General features: G+C 40.9%; 1 long non-coding RNA gene across 1 annotated transcript in view; it reads right to left on the bottom strand.

The window, feature by feature from the left end:
- LOC128087703 (uncharacterized) overlaps positions 1–17,808 on the bottom strand; it is a 126,179-nt gene that overhangs the window by 88,083 nt on the left and 20,288 nt on the right. The window lies entirely within an intron of this gene.

The raw sequence follows: 17,808 nt of genomic DNA, 5'->3' as shown, positions 1-17,808 counted from the left end.
GAGTCTTCTGAGTTGTAAGGAATCCATAAAGATCACCAAGTCCAGCTCCTGGCTTCACATAGGACCACTCAAAATGCAAACCCTATGCTTCAGGACATTCTCCAAACACTCCTTCAATGCCAGCAGCTTGAGGCTGTGACCATTGCCTTGGAGAGCCTATTCCAAGGCCAAAGCCACCAAATAACAGCAAAGGCAAGAGGATTTGTCTGATAGAACTAAACTCCAGCAAATATTGGTTTCAGTAAGAGTAACAGATTTCATTCACAAATATCACCACAGATTGTCACCAACAGCCAGACTAAATTTGCCTGTCAGCAAGAAAAGAAAAAGAATCAATCATGCTGAGGTGCAATGAAAAATTACAGTAATAAACCTGATGGTATCAAAGGTCAGTAAAGGCAGCTCTTGCTCCTAGAGCTTCATTGCTACTAACATGTCTTTACAGTACACCGTTCTACAATGACCAAGATTTGTTTTACAGATTGGTACTAAAATCAAACAATAGCAGGTGTCCTCTGTTTAAACTGATCCCTAGAGCATTTATTTTGAGGTAAATACCATTAAATTGGAGAATCAATGCTGATTTTTATTTTTATTTTACCTTTTATCATTCAGATATTAAAGTTAAGTCCATATTACTGCAAGTCATTTTTTCCACCCACAATGCCTTCTTTCTGGTTTTAGACCTTCGTAGTCTGCATTACCACAGCTGCTGTGTGACTGTCCAGGGTAATTCTTATTCATCATGAGAAAAACTTTATGTCTGCCTGCTGTGTAAAAACCTGCTTCACAGGCTTGAAAAATCCTCAGGGATATTCCTTATCCATTCTGAGGAGGATGGGATACTGGTATCTCAGGTATCTGCTAAAATTTAATTGTTTAAGCTTGAAATTTAGTAGATAACTAGATTACTAGCCAGTACTTTGTAGATGTTTGAAGAACATTCTCATTGCTGAGAATTTAGGGCAGTGTTTGTTGTTTGAATCCAAGGTATTTTCCTCTCTCCTATGTTACAAATCTTTCAGTTCCTCAAATAGGAACACACAGGAAAAAAATAATAGTGATAATTTTCTTTCCTGGGGAGTTAATAAAAAGCATTCCTTAAGTAATGTAAGGGTTTTTAAAATGGAAAAGCTCACATTAAAAAAAAAAAAAAAACAACAGAACTGTCTAGTATTCCCTGCTGTGTTCGATAGTTACAACCTATATTTATTTGCATGTACACATATTAGCTCTACAAAAGGAAAACAGATAGTAGGCTGAGATTAAAGAATTGGATTGACAGTTTTCAGACTTCACTAAACGGCGAGGTTTACACTCAGTGTGGATAGATAGGCAAGCCAGTGTAAATATATAGAGATTACAGAAATTGTAAAAGAGCCCAAGTGTTACACTTACTGGCTTTGACTGTTTGATTTAAAGTTCTTAAGTGTTACGGTTTCGAGACTTTAAGTGATTTTGGCTCAAGTCGGTTTCAGCTATAAACCCATGTTTCCTATAGAATATTTCTTCTAATCAGTCTGTGCCTTTGGACAAGGCAGACAGCTAGAAATTGATAATGACAAGGAGTCCTATAAACTTCTGATGTGTTAAGGTCTGTGAGTTTGTGATACAGAAGACCAGGATTCAGCTAAGAAGGATACATCCTATGGAAGAACTCAGAGGAAGCATTTATGCAGTGGGTATTAACACGAGCACAGCCTACAAGAGGACTCCGAAAGTTATTGTCTCCCATGTTATCCCGTGACTGAGTGCCTCTGTCCTTGGGAAATGACACTTGATGGTAAACTATATTGAAGATTTATGTTTTATCTAGTTCTCTCTGTATGCTATTGCTCATCTCCTTTCACCAACTCTTGCTTTCCAAGTTACTGCCATCACTTTATCTAAAGGGGTATTTAATATTCAACTGGGAGATTTGATGTTGCTTTTCTTGTTATCCTACCCTTCAGCACTCAAAATACATTTTCATTGAAAATAACACTAGCGGTCTCTTTAATTGATGTTGGGGGATGCTAGGTCACTACTGCACTTGTCTTTGCATTGTCTTCTCAGTATGGATTAGCTTTACCTATTAATATAAACTCTTTTTGAGCTGAAGACATGGGGGTTCATAGTTACAGGACGTTAAATGTAACATTTACTGATTTGTTGGGATCATTGAATTCATCTTTTGTCAGTGAAGTAATTTCTAAAGACCTTTATGAAAAACTGCCATCAACAGTTAAAAAGCAAATCTGTATGAAACATGATAACTTCAGTTTAATTCTGCTAAAAAAAAAACAAAACAAGTTCCTGTAGCTGTTTGAAAGGTATCTTTTCAAATATATCAGCACTCAGATTCATCTGAATTTGAGCACACTGTGTTAATTTGTGGTTAAGAAATATTGTAGTCTAAAGCTGAGATGAGTCTTAACAATGAAGATAAACTGCAGAAGCTATTTTTGTAGTAAATTGGCAGTTCTGTATTCAGATCCCTTGGGCTGCTACTTTCCTATTACAGAGGTATGACATTTAAGCACTACTTAAGAGCTTGTTACCTTTCACCACTTTTCTCTCTACTGTCAAAAGAAGGCTGGAAAATTTATTTAGATGAGCAGAATAGACATGCCAAGAAACTTCTTGCTGGTAGAATTAAAATACTGTACTTCGCCATAAAGCACAATCACTTGATTCTTAAGTGGCTATTACTTGTTAAGTAGACAGTCTGTTCATTAGTGGAACTGAGAAAGAGCGAGATGTTAACTGAGTGCTTTACTGCTAGCTTTCAGAACTCAATGCGGAATAGACAGAGGGAAAATAAGCCTTCAGAATCTCCATTCCTCATCATTACAGCTACACACTTAGAAATGCAAAGAAAGCAGAGGAACATCTTTGATGACTTGCCAAAGGCTGCCTTTTTACTGTAAATCATGCCTCAGGTAGTTTAATCACATCATGGTCCTTTTCTTCAGATATCAGTTTGAGAGAAGCTTAGTCACTAGGCTCTTATGCACCTATTTATCCTTGATTTAGTTTGTGATTGCTTCCCATATTGAACAAATTCCAGTCCTTTCAAAAGTGCAGAAGCACGAACATATGTAGAGCTCCTGTCCTCCACTTGTGGTAGCTACGTGTCCTTTTTCCTCAGCCTTCACAGAATTGAACGTGTCATTGCCAGTGAAGAATTGCCAGGTTGCATGAGAAGCAGCCCCTCAGAGGTTTCACCAGCTGAAGTCCACTCTCTCTACTCCTACCTTTCCCTGTCTTTATGCAATGGAATTTCTGATCTCTCCAACATTTTCTTACTTACTGCTGCACAATGAAGGAAGAAGATGCAATAGTCAATGAATTTCAAAGCCATGTGGCAGCTGAGATTAGGCTACACTATTGAAGGGATCCTCTGCTTTATCACACACTTTCATACAGAAACTGCCGTGAATGCAGGGATTGGCCTCCTCTGTACCCAGCCCATGGACTTGAGGCAGCTGTGCCTCGTTCTCCTTAGGGAGGAAGCAGGATGCAGTCACACAAGGACTCTGACAGTGAGCACGCAGGAGGAAATAGAACTGAGGATCCGCAGGAAGTCCAAAGCTTCTTAACTTTCAAGTGTTGGACACTGCAGTTGACACAGTTTTCTCTGCCTTTGAAGTTATATCTTTTATAACTCTCTCATAGTACAGAGATGCAAACAGTACCCTCACTTCATAATAACACCACTGCAATCAGGCTTTTACCTTGAACCTTTAGAGTTATGGTGTGGAGTTTGAAGCTGAAGGTAAGAATCTCTGTCTTTGTGAAGCTGAGAAATGCAAGGAACTGACCTTCTGGAGTGAGGTTTCTTCCCTTGCTGATCAGTGCCTGCTGCGGGAGTGAACTTAGAAAAAGCTGGAACAAAGTTTCAACATTAAAGTCATTATGTAACTGAGCTGCTAAGCTTACAATCTAAACAAAGCTTTCATTTTCAATCCAGGTGTCCCTCCACTCACAGCGGATAGGTTTTAAGCTCTGTTATGACATTTTGACAATCAAAGTCACGTCTTCTGATTACAGCCTCCTGTGAACACGCTGGGGGATGTGCAGAATATACACCATACACCACAAGTAGCACACTTGTCTTCATTAATATTTCAGTTTCTCAGAGAGCATTTGGGGGATACTGCAATCTTAAGAGATGCTATACAAGTATCTCATAAGATTGAAGAAGAATCTCTGCATGCCTAAATGCTATCTCTGGCCATCAGCATTTTAGATACCAGTAGTGAGTTCTGCAGTTTCGCATTTGTTTTGGTTTGTAGCTGCTGTGTGCTGCAGTTTTCTTTAGTTTAATGCCAAGCTGCACTTGTCTGAATTTATTCACATTTTATTAATTATTGATAGAATCTTGGCAAGAGGAGGTGCTTTTATTTTTCCATTCAACAGCGTATTGCAAGCCTTCCCCCTGCTCTTGGAACAGAGAGTTTGAAATGTGAGAATTTGCTTAGTGCTGAACAGTCCCTTCCATTTTCCATTAATGCCCCTTTCCAGTATCTATCCAGAAGTGGTTGTAAAAATACATTACAAGACAAAGCAACCAAGTTCAGAACATTTTTTGTCTGAAGTTGGATATACTCAGTGCATTGCAATAACACCATCTCCCTCTTGATATAGACTGCAATGAAACATATTCAGCAGCTTATGAGCCCTAAACAGTTGAGCAGTGTCAGAGCACTGAAAAATCACTGTGAAAGAGCATTTAAGGCAGCTGCTGGGGGCCCATGTTTTTCTGCAGAAATAATAGGCTGCAGATTCATCAGCTTAATAAGCCTCAGGCTTTTATTTCTAAGTAGTGTCTTTCAGGAAGGAGTCAGCTCATCCATTGCCCAAATACATTGACCTCCAGTTATTACTTCTCTATTAAACAACAAAAAAAAGCAACTCAATAGCATGACCTGCCTCAATCTCTTCACACTGAAGTGTTCTAATATAGAGCATTATTTTTGAATGAATCAATTGTACTGTTGTAGATGAGAATCTCTTGCTGTAGGCTTCTGACTTCTGACTGTAGTAAAGGCAACAGAACATTCTGACAAGGAAAATGGATGGAAAATAAGGTTCCATTATGCATGAGTAGCCAAAACAATTTATCATTTTCTAAAAACAGGCTCCTACATCTATGTGACTGTGGGACAAAACGTTGCTACTCAGTTTGTTTTTAGGATTGTTATTGCTAGGTTTCATTTCTTTCTGGGGCCACACCTTGTGCCCAGTGTTCTGTTTTGGGCCCCTCACTGCAAGAAAGAAACTGAAGCCCTGGTCCACCTCCAGAGAGTGGCAATGAAGCTGAGAAGGGCCTGGAGCACAAGTCTTACTGGGAGCAGCTGAGGGAACTGCAATTGTTTAATGCTCTCTACAACTCCCTGAACAGAGGACGCAGAGAGGTAGGAATTAGTCTCTTCTCCCCGGTAACAGTGAGAGGACAAGAGGTAATGGCCTCAAGTTGCACCAGGGCAGGTTCAGGTTGGATATTAGGAAATCATTCTCAGGAAGAACGGTGAGACACTGGAACATGCTGCCCAGGGAGGCGGTGGAGCCATCATCCCCAGAGGTGTTCAAAAAACGTGTAGATATGGCACTGAGGGGCATGGTTTAGTAGTGGTGGTGATAGGTTGATGGACGGACTGGATGATGTTGGTGGTCTTTTTGAACTTAATAATTCTATGCTTCTACGTGTTGCTACTTCCACAAATCCAGCGTCAGTACCAAATGGCTGGGAGGAACTGCACGTATCAAGGAAACGCTTACTTAAACCAGGGAGGGGCAACACCAGTTCCCCTACAGCCCCTTCTCACCCTTGGTCTTAGCACACCTGCTACCTATGAGCAACAGGACCCTTAACTATCACTGAGGTCTCTTTTCCACCTGGAGGCTTGGAGAGGCCCTTGGTTTAGTCAGCCTCAGGCAGACTCAGAGGCTGGTACTCCATTGCCTCCAAAGTGCAGTGATAACAACAGATAAAATAAAGCTAAAATTGCCATGGTAAGTGATGCTTTAGGGGAATGCCTATCTCCAGGCAGATGCTCTGTAACACAGGAGTCTTGTTTACTGAAATTAGATAGCTGTTCTGCATTTAACGGCATGCTGAAGACTGTACTCCACTGCACCAGAAATCAAATCTGTGTTTAAAGAGAAAACAATTCCATTTTAAGGCATATTATTATTAGCATACAGACAGAAAATAAGAGGTTGTGCAGTGAAGAGACTGCATAAAACACCTTGGTTAGAAAATTATCTTGGTTTCAGCTCAGTAGTTGATTTTTCCTTTCTATTGTCTTGTGTGATGCTGTGTTTTGGCTTTAGGAGGAAAAACAATGTTGATAAATATACTGACATATTTTGGTTGTTGGGAAGTGCTGGACGGAACCAGGACAGCTGACCTAAACTGGCCGTACAGGGACTGGCTGGACACTGGTTAGCAGGTGGTGAATAATTGCATTGTGCATCACCTGTTTGGTACATTTACACGTATCTATAATTACTGTGTCTATCGTTCCTTTTTTCCCTCTTCCATTTCCTGTCTTAGCAAATAGCTTTCGTCTCTGCCCAGGAGTTCCATTCTCTTACTTATGCGGGTTCACCCACCTCCCTTCCTCCCCGATTCTCTCCCAATCCCATAGGGAGGATGGAGTGAGCAAACAACTGTGCAGTGCTGAACTGCCAACGGCATTACACCACAAGTAGAGTTTTCCACTTATCTGATACTGGATCTTCATGATCCATGGATGGATACATAGCATTCTTGTGTTGTTGACAGAAGCAGAAAATAAATAGATTATCCTTTTGATCAACATGTTCCTACAACTTTGGTGGAGGATGTGCTTTGTAGCAGGACTTCAGTCTACAGCTACTGCTGAAATGTACCACGCAGACCAACTGACTGCACTCACACCCACTGCTTGGTCTCCACAAACATTCAGCAACATTCAATGAAGGCCAGTGGGTGCCATTTTTTCCTGCATGGAGGAAGTCAAGGACACACCTTTGCTTCCTACATACTTCCATTTCAGGTGCCATTTAGTCAGACTGCCCCTCTGCTGCCATCTCTTACATGACAAAAGCATGTAATGGAATACTGATGAGAAGGTTCAGCCTCTCCTGCTGTACCACCAACACCTGCCTCTGTCAACATAATGAAAGAGGAAGCGTTACTTTTGAAGCAGCCCTCATATTACGAGTGCAACACGCAGTGTGCTTCAATAATTAGTCACTTTGCTACACTAGAATGCATGCAGAAGCACGCAGCATCAGTTGCCTTTGAAGCTTGAAGCTGTTCTGGCAGAAGCCTAGCCCCTGCTTTCTCCATCTGTACACAGAAGGCTGCTTGGCATCCTTGGCTACGCATTTAAGGAACAACAGCAATCGCTGATCTAGCAGATCTCACTTGGACTCTGATTAAAACTTGTTTAGCAATCCTACATTGATTTGGCTTGGAGTTCTTCTCCAGGGACTAGCGCTGTCACTGCTTACTCTCACCATAATACTTTTCCTGGCCTTGATAGCACATACAGGCATAAAGCCAGCTGAACCACAACATTAATATTTAGATAAAGCCATGCATTTTTTATATTCTTTGTGATCAAGGAAATCCCATGATGATAGAGACATTCTTGTCTGTAATTTCTAGATATGAAAGGATTCTGAATTCTGTTTTAAATTGGAATGAACAGGAGTTTTGACAAATTTGATCATCTCTCTAGCTATACAGAAACATGAAATCCCTTTTAAGCATGCATACTAGGCAATGGAACCTTTCTGATGTGCTTGTACATCAGAAATTTTCCAATGTAAGGAAGGAACTGAAAATTAGCTGGTACAAATCAATTCCTCCCACCACTGTTTCACAGGTATTTTAGCTCCTCTTCAACGTAAACTCTGATGGAACACTTGCAAAGTCAATCTAATGAGAAAAACAGCTTTGCAGAGATTCTGATATTTTTTTTCCAGAAGCCAGAACACATTTTGGGATCATACCCAAAACATCAGTTTTTTTTCCCCATTGCCTCCTCCTACATAATAAAAACCACAACATCCCAAGCGTAGGTAATTTGGCGCAAAGTCCACCATGCAGATGGCTTCTGTAGACACCACAGTTTGGAAAAGATGTTGGTACTCTGTCTCTGCTATGAGGTCTGCCACCTCTCATGAACAACAGCCTGCTTTTAATGTCTGCTTCAAAGCGTTCTCAGGGCTGCAGCACAGCTTTGTTCAGTATTTGAAGAATCTGGTGTAAAAGGTGATTTATTTTTTTCTCCAGATCCGTCTGTTACCATTTACAGTACGTTGTCATGAACTTTAAATGGGAGCATAACAAATTAAACTAGAGGGGTCCCCAGGCATTTATCATGGGAACAGCTGGAGCATTATGGCAAACATTTTTCCAATTTAAAATGCCATCGTTCGTTAAGTGTGAAGAAAAGTTTGTTTCAGATCTTCAGAAGTAACAGGATGCTAAACAGTCAATTAACTGATGAGTCCTTGCAGCCTCTCATGCACGGACTCAGATGTGAATGATCCAAATCGTTTAGCACAAGTTCTCACATCACCTATATACCTTCACAAGTTTTCTTTTCTAGCTTTCCCATCCACCTTCACATGTCAACAGAGCACTTCACAAAACACTCTTCAACCCTTCACACAGGCACTTATCCAATCAGAGCCGAGAGACGTTCGTTCTTCTTCTAGAGGTGTCTTTGGTTCTCATGCTGTTTATTTTGCTCCACAGCTTCTGCTCTGAACAGTTTTTCCTGTACTCCCACAGAGTTCTTCCTACAGGCTCAGCTAGATGCCAAACAAACAAACAGACAAACAAAACACCAAGGAAAAAAACCCTACCATGAACCCACTACCAAAAGATCCCTTCAAATAGCTAGTTGGAAACTGAAAGTCCTGATTATTTATTTTTTTCTCCTCTCCATCTCTAACACCTTACTCCAAACTTAAACACATAAAAGGTAGTTTCACATATTCACACCACAGAGAACTTTTTAAATGCTGGCTTTACAACTGTCAGATATTTGTGCACTGAACAGAAGTGATGTCATAGGTCTAATAAAATCATCAGCAGTAGGGGTAGAAACTGAATCCGTGCCCAATGTAACCTTGTGGTACCACAGGAAGTCACTTACAGGCATTTGAGACCACTGAATGTTTGTGGACTTTGTGCTGCACTGCAACAGAAGTTTTGCTTTCTACCTTATTCAGACACACTGTTTTTCATTCACATTCATTTAAGTGACCCAGAACACACATCCATGCGTTTTCCCACCTTTCCACTCTCAATATGGCTTAGGCATATAGAAGTTCTGTTTCAAACCCCTTTAATTTAGAGCAGCAGGTTCTGATTCACTTCTATATTAACTCATCATTGCTTCTAATTTCCGTGCATTTTCACTTCGTAGAGAATAATTATTTGATACTTCATTCATGTTATACCTCAATAATATTACTTGCTAAAGTTTTACAGCTTGTGGCTTTTTGCATGGAACTGTTTTTCTTATTATGATATGTATTTAACATTAGGTGCTATGTACAGCTAGGAGAAGGTTTTCTCAAGTCTTAAAACTATGCCTTGCATTCTACATGCTACGATTGCCAGCTTTGGCTGAGTAATTGTGCAGAGGCACATGGGATCAAAACACTCATTTGGGAATGTTGTGTATAGTTGGAGAATAAACTGCAGCCACAGCAGTTTAACAGCAGCCTATTCCTGTGCCTCTGTAACTGGATCTTTATTTCACTATGCCCCCAGCTGCTTTGAAAAGGTCTGACAAAGCACATCTCCTGATCAGCACAGAAACTAGCATCATATCTTCTCGTGGCCAACTGAAGCATTTCTTTTGATCCTGTCCTGATCCTCCCTTGTTGCAGAGGGTAGCTCAGGATCACCCATTTTTTCGCTCTGGAGGGAAAGAATACACCTAGAATATTCTCCCACCATCTGCTTTGCCACAGAGACGGCTGTCAAACCACCTTCATTCAAATACTCGACTACACAGAGAGGAAGTCATTCATTTTTTAAATCTTCATTTGAGAGCGGGGAAATTGCAGAGGTTCCTCTATAAACAGCTCATCTCCCAGGATTCCCCTAAATGAATGCATTTCCCTCTCCTTCAGCAGCGCTGAAGAATCCCCGCTGACAGCAGGAGACCAATCTGAGTGCCTGAGACATGGCAACGTTACATGAAGCACCTGGAGACAACATCGCTTTGTAACCTGAAGGAACAGCATTACACAAAGTGCAGTACAGAAGAGTGCAAGGCAAAGAATACTCGTAGAACAGTGTCAAACTTTTATCTATGTGAAACTAGATGAAGCAATTGCTTATGGCACACGGAACCAAATGATATTTTCATGAAAACCAGTGAGTGCCACCCAGTGAGCATGAGCAGGATTTCATGTAACAGTCACATTCACATCTAAATTACTGTAGCATAAAACTGAAGTAGCTTGAGTAACCCCAGTTACTGTAATTACGTATTTCTAATTGAATAACTGACCCTAAGCACGTGATTAGCAATGAGATCCAATGAAAGATACAAACATATTCAGTATCTCTTCAAGTGCTCAAACAGCAGACAGGCTTCCTGGACACCGGGACACCTGCATACAATCTGTACTTCAAAGAAAACATCAGATACAAAATTTCACAAGGGATGAGGCCGCCCTGCTGCCTGCGCTCTGAGTTAAATTACTCATTCCTTGTCAACATCTCCACTGCTACCAGAGATAAATAGTAGCACTTACTGTTCAGGTCAGTGTTTGCAGTTTGCGAAAGTACACTGCTCAGGTAAGTTGTCACCAGCATACAAAATAAAATGAAATAAAATTAAATAAAAAATCCTCCTAACATGGAATTTTCATATAAATCCCACCGTGCTCTGTACTTATCTGAAGTTTATATAACCTTGAGGATATGCCAGTAGAGCATAACATAATTTAGAGTATACTGCATAGCAGAGTAGGAAGTTTTCTTGGCTCCTGCAGTATTACAAGGCAGCAGATTATTTCTTATTGAACACTGGCAGAGATTTCCATAACAAAAGGTGATTTTTTTTTCTGTCTTATCCATCAGATTTTCTGTATCTGTCCTTCAGAGTAGCTTTATTTCTGCCCTTAGCATTTTTTCTTTCTGACATAATTTTGGGCACCTTTATCATCGCTCTCTGCCTGTCCATCGTTCTTCCATGCTGACAGTGTGTATTGGGGCCCTAAGTCCAAATCTCAATTTCCAGTTACCTAACTCATACTCAGGTAGATTGTGCACAAGTTCTTGAAATATATCACATTAAACTTAAAAGCTAAGGACATTTCCCTATGTCCCCTTGCCCTTCGGTGTGCATACGCAGGAAAAAAAATGCTGCTACTGGGCCAAGTAAGTCCAATCACTTTGCTCCACATCTATGCAATAGAAATCTCTTGACATTTTGGGACTCCCAGTTTTGAAGTAAGTAGTTACTTTTTCATTCCTCGTTAAAAGAAAAAAATAATAATAATGTAGGAAGCATTTAGTGCTTGACTTCCACTCATACCCAGCTTCACCCTGGTTGAAAATACAATTCTTTTGTCCTTCAGCCACAGTATTGCAAGCAGAAAATATCTAGTTTTAGTAGCTGTGATGCAGATCTGAAGTGATCTATATTTATTGTTCTATCTCATAACATAGCACTTGCAATATTATGTCTGCACTCATATGGGTTTTGCTCACTTCTCCCCCACTTCGTTGACGTGCTTAATCAACCTCAATTAGTGTCTTAATGCTTCTTCTTCCTACCATTAATATTGTAAAACTCAAAGCTGATCGTTTAGCTTTTTACTCTCTACAGCCCAATTACCTGAAATAAACCTCACCTGGAAGTGGAGTTAAAGATGTTCCTCACCAGTGCTTGCAATACATTCCTTGTGCTTACTCCATTGTTTCTTTGCATTTGTAGTTGTTTTTCTGAAGTGTGTGGTTATTTTTTCCCCTTGTCCTCAGTCTAGAGCAACATCACTACATTTTACGTAAATTCCATGGCCAGTTTGAGTTTTCTAGATACACATGACAATTGAAGTATGTTGAATGATGCAATTGGAATTAAAGCCCACGCTACATCTCTAACTTAACAATATCAAACTTTATTTTGTACTGGAAAGCATAGAGAGCTACGTGTGCTCTTTGGAAATCTATACGTCAGTAGGCTTTGGAAGGGCAAGACTGCTGTGGTTGCTTATGAAATCCATCAGCTGTAATATTCTGAAGTTCTCCAAGAGACTGGCACTGTCTTCTCAACAGAAAAGCTGCCAAATTCCGGTGGATCTGTGTTAGGGTGACAATGCATGAAAGACATAAGGACAATTACTCTTGTTCATTTTCTACTTTTCATACGTATCATTTCAGGAGAACCCTATAAATTCATACTGCTGAAGTAGAGAAAAGACACTGAATGAGAGAGTTCAAAACAGAGCAACATTCTCATGACTAAGAAGAAGGGAAAAACTCCACGCAAAAATCATAGTTGCTTTTTACGTACCACCTCTGTCAACTCAGACCACCCCCAGCCTAGACTGCATTGCACCATGAAGAACTGCCTTCAGCATCAACTCGCTTCTCAGCTTGTCTTCTGAAGCTGTCCCTAACCACGCAGAGTCTAGAAACTAACACTCTTAAGCCTCTGCCTGCACTCCTTGTTGTTGACCTTGAAAATTCAATAATTGAGATTTGTTTGCCTTTGCTCTGTGGCACTGCTGATCACTTGCTTTCTTGAGCTCAGGAAACATTTCTCAAAATGTTCTTCTTGAAGCTTCATCTAGTACAGCATTGACTTATCTAATTCACTTTAATGTGTTGTATTCATCCCTTATGTGCAGGCTGGGGTCTGTGTGCAATGCCAGATGAGGTTGGTTGTGAGCGTGTAGTTAGTTGAATTTAGCTGTACACCATTGCACAGTTGTTCTACTGATCTGCACAAAAATGCAAAAATGAGCTGCGTGTAGAAGAACTCAACATAAAATTTGTTTGTAAATTTGAATAAAACATTACTTTTCAAACACAGGTAATCACTGCTCATATTATCTAGGGTGTGTGAAAGCAAAGTCCATAGGAAAAATTATAATCTATTTAAACTGAAATTACCTTCAACATTCTGATGATTTTCACTAAGGAAAATATTTTCTCCTACTTTAGAAATGAAATTCAAAAAATCCAAACAAAATACGAATAGCAGAAAACAAAAACAAAACAACAAAACCAACAACCTGAAGGCTGTATACAATCCATGCTGAAACACTGCTAACCCCTGTGGCTGGGATGTGACTTAACCGGAAAGACAATCCGAATTCCCTCTGTTTCCTCTCAGTCAGCAAGGTGGCCCCTTCCAACCTCACTCCTTTTGTGCTTGCAGTTGAGGCAAACAGACCTTCTCAACTGCTGACATTAACTGAAGGCAGCAATCTATCTGTTGTCTTTGAATATTTTCTCTTACAAAGAAGTTGGTCTGTCAAAGACAAACCGAAGACTCAGTTTGGAATATCCGAGTCTGAGTGCGCTGATGCTCCAACAGCAGGGCTTTTTAGCTCCTGTATTTATCTCTAAGCTGATTTTCAGCTTAGAAGGTGGGTAACAAATCAGTACCTCCAGTTTTTAGAAGGAAGTCTGTACACAAACCCCACCCGTTGATTTTCTTTTGCTTCCCTCACTGAATATCCCTATGTTGTTGTTGTTGCTCTAGAAATGACAGGGACATCAAATCATTGTCAAAAGAATGGGGAAACTTGTAGTGTCTGAATGACTGACTTGCTAAAATATGCAAACAAACTTATTCTCTTCTTCTAGAAAAAAGGGGAGGAAGTGGCATGAATGCGTGCCCTGGGCTGACACTTCTGGAGTTCTAGTAGGTTTCAGCTGGTACAGATGAAAGAAGTATGGCAGTGAAGAAACTCAAGAAAGAGACAGCTAGTAATATGCATTCATCACTCTGCGACAACCAACCCACCTGTATATTGTTCACACTGTCTCAGCTAGCATTACAATAGTTAATGTTATTTACTAATGTTATCACTGAAATTTATAGAAAGAATATTCTACGCAAAGTAGCACAACTGATACACAACTAAAACAAGCAATGCAGGACAAAAATTGCTGAGACCCCAGTGAAGGGAAGGGAGAAAGGGAGGGAGGGAGGGAGGGAGGGAGGGAGGAAGGGAGGAAGGGAGGAAGGGAGGAAGGGAGGAAGGGAGGAAGGGAGGAAGGGAGGAAGGGAGGAAGGGAGGAAGGGAGGAAGGGAGGAAGGGAAGGGGAAAGGAGAAGGCTGGCAAACACAGCTCTGCTTTCCATAGAACTAACCAGCTCTGATTTGAATCTGAATACAGGCTTCCTAAAATATTTTTTTATTTGTAACAGGTGGCATCTCACCTGCTAGAACTGATATTTAGAAGCTAGAAAAGAAGAGCAAACCCTCTTTGCATGAAATAACGATAGATACGGAGAATTACTGTGCTCTCAAATTGATAACGTGTTTGACATACAACATCTGGTGCTGTAACGATGAAATCACATGGATACGTTTCATTCTGAAATGCTAAAATACATTTAAAATATGTGAATAAAAATCAACATGCGCTGAAGGGAATCATTCCAACTTTTTTTCCCCCTCCATTTAAATACTCAGGACTGAGATTCAGTAATCACTACAGAAGAACGAATGGTGACTTTTACTACTCAGAAAAGAAAACTACACCAAAGCACTGAATGGAGGAGGGGAAACATTTCAAAAGGCACTGCTTCTAGAACTGTCACAGCTTTTTCTGCTTGAAAATATACAGGACTGATAAGATAACCAGACTTGGTCATAGCAAAAGTAGAAAAGATTCCTGAACGATAAGAAAGTTTGAGAATAAGCAGGCAGAATGACTCCATTTTAAGAAATGGGATCTACGTGGTCTTACAGAAGATGACAAGCTAAAGTTCACAATTTGCAAACTGCTCTAATCTTTTTGTTTAGTTTTAGCATTTCAGTTCAAAACTTCAGAGCTCCAGGAGGCTGCATCCAGTGAAACTCACAAAGAATAACATTGGTTATCAACACGAACATAATGAGCTTTTGGGAATCTATTTCAAAAGGTGTAACTGAGGCCACAAGCTTAAAGGATTAAAAATGCTAAAAAAAAATCCTAAAGCAAATGGAAATAGAGAATGAATGAATCCAGAATCACAGCAGCAACTTATGTGTGGTGATTTCATAACTGCAAGGAATATTTCATCTTTTACAAGCATGTGACATTGGTCACTTCCTGATAATAATTCCCACATAAACAGAAAACCAACATTGCCCTTGTTTATGTGAGGAGGAAATGGTAAACCCAACATTTAAAATCCAACAAAAAACAGAAATAAAACCCACATTGCTGCTATGTGTTGAAGTGTAACAGGAGCCTCAATGCCGATGAAGATGTGAATTAACAGTCAGGAAGATTTCCCAAAAAATCCCAAGGCAGAGATCCCTGGGCAAGATCCCTGTTCTCTGATGTGCATGACATCAGATTAAATGAACAAAACGATCCCCACCTGGAGTTAAAAACCCATCAATAGCTCTAATTTAACGATCCATTATGGCTTCATAAACATACATGGGAGGACAACAGCAAGGGTTTTGCCTTCCCAAATCCCAGCACATCCTAGTACAGACGAACAAGAAACAGATTTTTTCTCCTCCCACTCATCTTTTGCTGTATGTGCGGGCAGGAGGATGTAAGAGGAAGTCCTGTCTGACTTTCGACAGGCAGTTACCATGAAATGTTTGAGAGGATAAGTGCCAAGTACAACAGCGCTGGAAGAACGCTTACTAAGCTTAGTTCAGAAAACATTCCTGTTCCATCCATACATCAGATAAATGAGAAGCATTAGGCAGGATGAGTCGACATCTTCAGAAGGGACCTAGTTTGGAATGCGATTTCTTTTTTATGCATTTGGCAAACCAACCAACTCTTTTTCTTAATTATTCTTTTTAAAGATATCGAGGACATTAGGCAAGAGACACAAGAGCTCAGTACCGATGTCTGGACTTCTGCAGCTTCTAATTCACTTTCATTATCTAATAAGAGCTACCAGTGAATTCAATCACAGTTCCAAAAACTGAAAACAAAGCAATGATGAAGAACAGCCAGGTTGCAGCCTCTGCAGTTCTACGGCTGCTCCAGCAACTGTGACGGGCTCTGCTGCTGCTCCAACCCTTGCAACACGTCCTGCAGCTGCTCCAGTCCCTGCAAGAGGCCCTGCAATTGCTTCAGTCCTTGTAATGGACCTGTGGGTACTGTAAGCCTTCTCAAGGGCCCCACAGCTGCCATGACCCTCACAGCTAGCCCTGTGGTCACTCCAATCCCTATGAGAAGTCCCACAGTTCAACCAAAGAACCAACCAGTGCCTGTAACTCTTCTCCCTTCAAAGTGGGAAGAAAAAAAATATCCCAAAAAGCCAGAACGTTTAACAAGGAGAGAAGCTCATAAGATGAAGGTGGAACAGAGCCACTACTAAAATGGGAGAAGAAAGAGAAAGAAACTGACTCTAACATTAAATGAACCATGAGGTGTGCAAAAAGATTACAGCTTAGCCAGCCAAGCACCACACGCACACAACGCTGGTAGCAACCTCTGGATGGATGGAAACAAAACCCCATGCACATGGCTGCTGCCCAAATGCCTGAAAAGCAAGCCTTCTGGTGACACAGCACCCCAGAAGGAACTGAGTCAGACAACAGGACTCACTTCTGAAACAATCTCATCATCACCTGGGCAAAAGAACACAGCTTTCAGTTGCTATATCACATCCCCTACCACACACAGCATCTGGAAAAATCAGCTGATACACTGGCCTATTAAAGACTACCTTAGGAACCGTAGGTGCATTCCATTTAAACACCGGGACAAATATTTAGCAAAAGCCACCTGGTTAGTCAACGCTCAGGGATCTGCCAGTGGGGCTGGTCCTGTCCAATGAAACATCCTGTGTACCATAGAAGGGGGATAAAGATGCAGTGGAGCATGTAAAGAACATGCTGAGCAAGACAGTCTGGATTATTCCCGCCTCAAAGGCAAGCCTATTTGTGGGATTACTTCTCCTAAAGGACCTGCAAACACGTGGTGGGAAAAGCAGGATGGTGGGTGGGTGTTGCGTACCTCAAAGGGATTTGATGGTGCGTAAGAATAAACAGTTGGTAGACAATACTGCATGCCATCATCACCGCAGTTGTTACAGGCCTCACTAACATTGTTACCATAAGAACCACCTCACCGAAAGAGGAACCAAATCTGTTGAAGTAAAGCTAGCTTAGCAAGAAGTAATCTGACAACCTCTCTTGTACTGAAGGGCTGCTGTAACAGATACAGCCCAAAATCATGAACTAAATGACCTTCACGGACAGAAAATTTACATGGACGGGCCACAGGGAGTTGGAATTAGATGTGTGTAAACATCACAAAGTAAGACAGGAGACAATAAACAATTAGGATGTATAAGATCGTTACAAGATCTAACCATAACCTAAATGAGACAGGACAAGGGGGGGATATGGCTCTAGTTTCAGCAGGGACAGAGTAGCTTTTCCTCACAGTGGATGGCATGATGCTACGTTTCAGAGAAGTACGATACCATAACTCACCAGTGTTTCCAGTTCTTACGGAGCAGTTCTGAACAGAGTGAACGATGTTTGTTTTGTCACTCTCCTACTGTACAGGAAGAGGGCTGGGAGCAGCACAGGGAGCGGGGACAGAAACAGGACGGGTGACCTAAACCTGGCCAAGGCAATATTCCATACCCCA

This window comes from Tympanuchus pallidicinctus, unplaced genomic scaffold (genome assembly GCF_026119805.1).
Source record: "Tympanuchus pallidicinctus isolate F22 unplaced genomic scaffold, pur_lepc_1.0 scaffold31, whole genome shotgun sequence".
NCBI lineage: Eukaryota > Metazoa > Chordata > Aves > Galliformes > Phasianidae > Tympanuchus > Tympanuchus pallidicinctus.
The sequence above is the reverse complement of the archived record's forward strand: the minus strand, read 5'-3'. Positions and strand labels throughout refer to the sequence as shown.